Raw genomic sequence first — 7,990 nt, 5'->3', positions numbered from 1 at the left:
AAACACATACACCTATACCTTTATAATGCACTCTAAATTGATTAAGAAGTACACACAACTCACATCACTACGGCCACAGAACAACTTATGGTCAATAATGTCTGGAGGGTGGCCTAGACCCTGGAGCCACAGCAGGTATGAAACAAGAACAATAGTCAAAAAAAGCAGATGCCAAAAAGTACTCCAGGAAGGCCAGCAAGTAACATAGAATAATAACATAAGTAATCCCCAGATCCAGCACCTTTGATCACTTATCTGGCCGAAGAGAAGTCAGTGATATCCAAAACGGGGTGCCACTTGTTGAACCTGAAGCCACAGAAACACCTTGCACTCTCCGTGCTGCATGTGAAGTTATAACAGAAGAAACTTGCTCCGTGTTGCCTCACAGGAGCAGAGGTCGAAATAACAGGAAGGCTCAGAACGCTTGTCTGAGCTGTGAGAGTCCCAGCTCCAAACGAACAGACTACACCTTAGAAACAGCCAGTGATGAAGGAACGGTCACTCAGGAAATTCTGGAGGTCTGCCAAGGCCAGCAGCGAGGACGCGCACCATAAAGGAGCCGAACGCGCTCCTCATCCGAACGCTGAATACAGGCAAACGTTGAGGCGGCAAGCCGAACAGTCCGCAATCCCAGAACGACAAGCACGGAGCAGCGGAGCGGAGCAGGCTATGTACCACCTACCCGCTCAGCTGACTTCCGCTGAGCTTCCTGCACCGTGCCCCCTGGATGCTGGGAAATGTAGTTTCGCCCAACAATCAGCTCCCAGACATACCGCAATACGAGGAACAGAGCGATATGTGCCTGCACCTGCCATGCTGCTGAACCCCAGACACGATCACGACAAAATCCTGCCTGTTTCCCCTACACCCCATTCCTGAGCTTGAGAGGGGTAATCTCCCCGGGGCACACCTACAATGGCAGTGTGACACTTTTAAATATCTAGGCATGAGGGGTGTTGCCAAGATGGCGATGGAGTAGAAACGTTTCTTCAGAGCTCCGCTCATCAAGGCCGACATTTAGCATCCACTAGCCATCACTGGACCCCAAACACGGTAGAAAGTTTTTTGTGCCCTAGAGGGAGCGTACTGAAGGGTCAGAGTGAGCTGTGGGCAGCGGCGGAGTCAGGTCCATGACGGCAACGCCCTATATCACCGACCCGGTGGAGGAGCCGAAATGAGGAAGGGGGCCGGTTGTCGGGCCGCTCTCAGATACGGAGCAGGTGGAGGCGGAAAGTGAGCTACAGCACCCCACAGGGTACAGAATCGGGGCCGGCTGCTGACAAGAGGCCTTGGAGGCGTCCATACCGAGTGTCGGAGGGAGTGGCCTACAACAACGGGCTTTGCCCGGACACACTAATTCAGCGTGCGGTCTAGGCGAGGGCCCGGGACGCCACCTGTTCCAGCCAGGAGCGGTGGCACGGAGAGACGGCAGGCTGGCTCGCTCCGTCACTGTCTGAAGGAGTGCCTGGGAGCTGCTTCTATAGGTGAGAGCCTCCAGACTGGTGCGGCTACTGGGTGCGAACTGATACGAGCACCAGCCAGGCCCGGGGCATTGGATGTGGCCGCATTCCAAGTAGAGCGGGAAAAAAAAGGCGGCACGGGTCATCCTGAGGTGCTCCCTTGGGATTAAGACGGACCGGAACCGGACAATTGGGTACAGCAGCAGGCCCAAGCCCTTCCCTAGTGGCAGAATAAACATAGGGGCTACGAAGCAACCCTGACTGCGAAATGGGAAAGTGTAAACCCCCCATCGATTGCCAGCTATTGTGGTTGAGTGTGCGCTATGCTGGGGGGGGGAAGAGAGATTTGCCCTGGCCTCCCCTGGCACGGAGAAGCTCAGGGATACATTTGTGGAGCCCCAGCACTGCACTGAGACCAGGAGTGGGCCTACCAGACACTGCAGCCCGGGGCCGACAGTGAAATGTCAAATCCTGTGACTGGGGTATGATCCCTTCCACTAGTCGGCAAGCGAGCCTCAGACAAGCAGTATAGAGAGGCTACCACCTAGTGCTATGGGGACACTGCAACATTCACTAGACTCCCTTCAGGCCTGAAGGTGAATTTGCCACCAGAAGCACTTTGTCATGATGACAAATAAAGGAGGTGCTTGCGGACCCACTGGGTGACGTAAGAATCTAGATCAGGCCGGTCAAACGGACCAGCTGGCTGGCTACCTACCGAAGACATTGGCTAGAGATGACTACACCCCGTGCACGAAAGGATCAGACAATCAAGGATCTCCTCCAGAAGCCAGGCACCAAAAACACGGAGGGACACGGGCCTGAGCAGCATAGATCTTGATCCCAGGAGCAAGAAATGGAACCAGCTGGGGAGCTTTCGGAGGAACCAATTACCCGCGGATTCCTGGAGCAACTGTTTGGGACACTCAGAGAGGACTTTGCAGGTTTGAGGCAGGAGGTCAACTCCGATATCAAGCACCTCCAGGTGGAGATCCAGGAAATTGGGGACCGAGTCGACTCTCTGGAAAAGAATGGAGACTGCAGGGAGGAAGAGATCACTGAACAGACCTGGGAGTTGTTGGAGCTCAGAGACCGAAACAAGTAGCTCTTCCTCCAATTTGAGGACCTTGAAAACCGTCGGTTTGGTGCAACGATGAGTAATAGGTATATTCTTGGGCGGTAGGTTAGATGTTTCTCCAAATGCCCGTAAACCCCACTTCCCCCAGGCTCTGGAGCATAGAATCAGAAAGAGATCCTGAGTGTCACATTTGTACCACAGACCTATCTAGCTGTGAGTCTGGCACTATGTTAAAAGTCCCCCCTCCCCCAATATTAAATCCTCGTCCTGGGAGTCTGAAATGGCGTTCTGTGTGTCTCAGAGGAGACCATTGCCTTCGAGAGACTCCAAGTTGGAATCTGTCACCACTGACTCTCCAAAGACGTAAAGCTCTGAGTCCAGCCACAACCTTCCTTCGCGATAAGTGAATTTACTACCGCTGGGGACATCCTTTCCGGCTCTCCTTTGCCTGGAACAAAGAGCTTAGGTCAGTAAGGTCCCTAAAAGAGGCACAGGAGGTGCTAGGCCTTGACTTGGATGGGGATGACTCTGCCAAGCTGTCAACAGAGGATGCCTCTGCAAGCGGACCACTACAGGCCGGAAGAAGACGGGGGACCAGATGAGGAAAACCGTCTAAACCCTCTTCGACGGAGAGTAAGAAAGAAAGAGAAGCGCTTCTCCACCAGCTACAAAACCAGGATGAAGCTGTAGAAACTCTGACCGAATGAGCGCATATGAAGCAGTTGCCTCTGCCCTCGGACCAGAGAACCCAACAAGAGGCATCCAGGAAAAAAGGAATCGGTCTTGGTGGAGTGGGCTCATTCCTGTCAACGAGCTGACCAACCAGAGGACACATGGACCCATGCACAACAGTGCTCTCTACACCAAGTTGATGGTGCTCTCTATATGTTTGCTAAGTTATCTGTCTCCCCTCTATTTTCGCTCTGCTTCTTTCTCCTTCTTTATATTTGGTGCTTATGGCAGTGGTTACAGCAAACGGGGGCCCCAACACTCAGATGGTCGGAGGCTACATGGAATTAGGGAGGGAGCAGAAATAAGAACGAAAGGCGATCAGACCCAGGGGAGGGGGAGGTATCCCTACTTGAAGAAGTTCGATGTCCACATTCATGGGTCACTATACCATACTTTGCATGTCCTTTCAGCCACCGAATGGGGAGAGGACAAAAGGGGCAACCCATCGGTGAGCTGGGCTTCCCTGGGGACGGGGAGAAGAGAGCACCTCAGGCTCGTTGGCCTGCTGCCATATGGGGACTGGCTTAGTTGTGAGTGGTGGGGGCTGACTCTGCAGCCTACAAAACCCCAGGCGAGAAGCACTGTGCATCCTCATGGCTGCCCACATGTCAACTCTTAAGGTAAAGGTAATAAGCCTTAACGTCCCAGAACTCAATACGCCCGTCAAGCGATACACGTTTATTGCCATGCTTAGAAAGACCCACTGCGACATATGCTTATTGCAAGAGACTCACTTGCTACGTGCCGATTGGAAACGTCTCCGGTCCAAGTGGTATGACAGTCAATACTTCTCCTCAACCATGGGGGAAAAAAGCTGAGGTGGCTGTTCTCATATCTATGCAATTCCCGGGAACAATATTGGGGGTACATGCCGAAACACCGGGCAGGATGCTGGCGTTGATTTACTGGATCCCCACACATACACCGTAGCTTCCATTTACAGCCCTAATGAACACCAGGAGGACTTCCTCTGAGACACACTGAACGCCATTTTAGGCTCCCAGAACAAGGATTTAATATTGGGGGGGGGGGACATTAACATAGTGCCAGACTCGCAGCTAAATAGGTCTGTGGTACAAATGGGACACTCAGGATCTCTTTCTGATTCTATGGTCTTCTATGCTCCAGAGACTGGGGGAAGTGGGGCTGACCGACATTTGGAGAAACAGCTACCCTACCGCCCGAGAATATACCTATTGCTCATCGTTGCACCAAACCTATGCTCGGATCCACCTATTCTGGACTCCCCCCCCCCCCGGGTCACGGGATATACCAAAGAGGCCACAATAGGAACGGCTGCGTTGTCGGACCACTCTCCGATAATGCTGCTGTTACACTTACCCGGGTGGCCTCCTCGCCAGAGGGCGCGGAGATTCAACCACAAACTGCTTACTTATGATTCCAATATCACTGACATACGGGCGGCTATACAAGATTACTTGACAATCAATGATAATGGCTTGGTCCCGCTTACCCAGGTGTGGGATGCTTTGAAGGCAGTCATTACGGGGTGGTTCTTGTCCATTGTGACAGGATTGAACAAAGAAAGAAAGGACAAAAGGGAGTTGCTTGAGAACCAGGTCAGGGAATTGGAGGGGATACACTGACGCACGGGCGCGGTTCAGACTAGAAGACAACTTAATACTATACGGAACCAGTTGAGGGCGCTGGATGGTGACCGTGCGGGGTATGCCCTACTGCGCACTAAGCAGCGCTACTATGAGGAGGGAAACAAAGCTGGGAAACTTTTAGCACATCTATTGAGGGCCCAGATGAATACGCGCCACACTGCGGGTATAAGAACACCCAGAGGAGAAATCCTCCAGAGTGATGCCGCTATTGCTGCGGAATTTGAAGCGTTTTACACTACTCTATGCATGGCAGAGCAACTAGACTCGGCAGCAGCCAAGGACTATGCACGCCAGGCACGTGACACCCCTTCCCCCCACTGATGCGGAAACTATGGATGTGGACATCCGCCCAGAAGAGGTTCTGTGTGCTATCCAGAGTCTCAGTGTAGTAAAAGCTCCGGGGGGAGGGAGGGGGGGGGGGGAGATGGTTTCCCAGTAGATTTCAATACAGCTTTTGCACCTGAACTTACTCCGCTTTATATACGACTTTTTAATAGTTCAGCGAAACAGGAACCTTAACCCTCACAATGTCTATGGCAGATGTGGTAGTTCTACCGAAACCCAGTAAAGACCTGCAGGGGTGCGCTTCTTACCGCCCGCTATCCTTACTAAATGTTGATTAAATTTTTTTACTAGCATCCTGGCGGCCCACCTCGCTCCACATATGCAGGGCCTAGTGGACCCTGACTAATCCTGCTTTGTTCCCGAACACAATTGCAGTGACGGGATGAGGCGGCTCTGCCACCTAATAGATAAAACTCAGCACACTCAGCAGCCTACGCTGCTTCTATCGGTGGACGCCAAGAAGGCATTTTACTGGGTACACTGGCCATATCTGAGACACGTTCTGCGCAGATTTGGGATTGGGGAGCGGTACCTGTGTTGAGTAAACTGTATATACAAGGCCCCGGAAGCGAGCATTAGAGTGATTGGTGTAGTTTCTCGCCTCGTTGTGATAGGGAGGGTCACACGCCAGGGTTGCCCGCTCTCACCCTTGCTCTTTGTGCTCTATATGGAGCTGCTTGCCAAAAGAGTAAGAAACCTTGAGATGATCTCTGGGATCCGGAAGGGAGACAGCGAACACAAAATATCTCTGTACGCAGACGACGTGGTGCTCTTCCTTATGCAACCATAGCTTTTCCGGCCTCCCCTTTTAGAAGAAGTCATAACATTCAGCGAGGTCTTGGGATTTAAAATAAACCTGCAGAAGACACTGGCTCTCAGTCTGACCCTCCCCGGGGTAGAGCAAGAACAATTGAGGCAGAAATTCCTTTTTGCTTGGGCTCAGGGGGGCATTTCTTATTTGGGTCAGCAGATATATCCCACGAACGAAAAGACAGCCATGGTGAACTATGCGACCTTACTAGATGAGGCTCGTTGAGTGCTCCTCACCTGGAAGACACATGCGATGTCATGGCTCTGCAGGCTAGGGACCATCAAAATGACCCTTCTGCCTCGCATCTTATCTGTGATGCAGACGTTCCCACTATACCCCACCTCGAATTTTAGCGCAGTTGCAACACCTTATTAGGAACTTTATTTGGGAAAGAAAGAGAGCCCGTATGGCGCGGCACCAAACATACCTGAAACAGGCCGATGGGGGTCTGGGGGTTCCACACCTGGAGAGATATTTTCAAGCAGCACAATTAAGATACATGATTGAGTGGTATAAATTAGAATCTGAGAAACATTGGTGCTTCATCGACCGGGCAATCGCAGGGATGCATATATGGAAGATTCCCTGGCTCCCTAGATGTCACAGACCGGCTGAAGTGTATATCTCGCCAATACTTAGAGTGACCATTGGAGTATGGGATAGCGTCCAGGAAGCCTGTGGTCTCTCAACCCTCGTATCTCCACTGACCCCTTTTATTGGCAACCCAGATTTCCCCCAGTGATGGAAGGGACTAGGTACTTGAAGTGGCAAGAAGCTAATTGTAAATGAATTGATGACTTATTTGATGAGACAGGGATTATGAACTTCCCCGGACTAGTGTCAGGCTTTGGAATCCCTACAGATGCATATTGGCAGTACTTAGCGGTCCGCCACTGGGTGACACAACATCAGGTGCAACCCCACGCTAGTCGCCCCCTTACTAAATTTGAGCTTTGGTACATAACACACACTTCCGACAAGCGCCTGCTGTCAGACATTTACTCCTTCCTGAATAAGCCCAAGTACACGACTACGACCCCAGCATAGGTGGGAATCAGAGATAAACTATACATTTTCCCCTAAGGAATGGCAGGATATAATCCACAGGGCTAGAGACTCCTCCTGCAGTACAGCGGGTAAAGAAATGTTCTTAAAGATAGCTCACTACTGGTACTATACACCGGTAAGAACTGCGAGATGAAAACCTGGTGGAAGCTAATTGTGTTGGAGCAACTATGGGCAACTGGGCACACTCACTCATATTCTTTGGGAGTGTGCGAAAATACAGTCATACTGGGACGCAATCATACGAGACATCGACTCCATCCACCACCAGGAAATACCCAGACTTCCCAGATTCATCTTGTTAGGACTTCTAAACCCCCTTACCTATCCTCTTAAATCCTGTAGGGGATGGGCAATTACTCTCATGTTAGGCACCGCTAAACAGGTGCTACTGTCCCGCTGGGGAATGGACCAAACTATATTGGCCATACAAGGTCTGGGAGATCCTGGGCATTGAGAAAATCATGGCGGGTTTGTCTCGCGCCTTACCCAGATTTGATAAAACATGGGCCACCACTATCGAGTTCCTCTCCTAAGAATTTAGGGAACTCACCTGCCCAAGGTACCTCCGAGTACTCTGACTCCCCACCACCCAATCTCTCACAGAAGACCACCCCCAGGAAAGGAAATAACTCCCCCCCATGTGGCCACCGGCTAGGGACACGAAACCAAGGACTCTTTCTGAGACCATAATCTCTATTTGTTCCTCTCTATATTCTCATCTCTGTCTTTTCTGCCCTTCTCTGAATTGTTCAATTCTATTGCACCCCACCGGCCGTTGGATGTAGGTGGAGGCTAATGTTCATCAATACACCTTTGAAAATCAATAAAAAGATTTAAACCATATATATATAGGCATGAGGATCTA

The sequence above is a fragment of the Triturus cristatus genome, chromosome 4_2 (genome assembly GCF_964204655.1).
Source record: "Triturus cristatus chromosome 4_2, aTriCri1.1, whole genome shotgun sequence".
Classification (NCBI taxonomy): Eukaryota; Metazoa; Chordata; class Amphibia; order Caudata; family Salamandridae; genus Triturus; species Triturus cristatus.
This window is presented reverse-complemented; position numbering follows the sequence as displayed.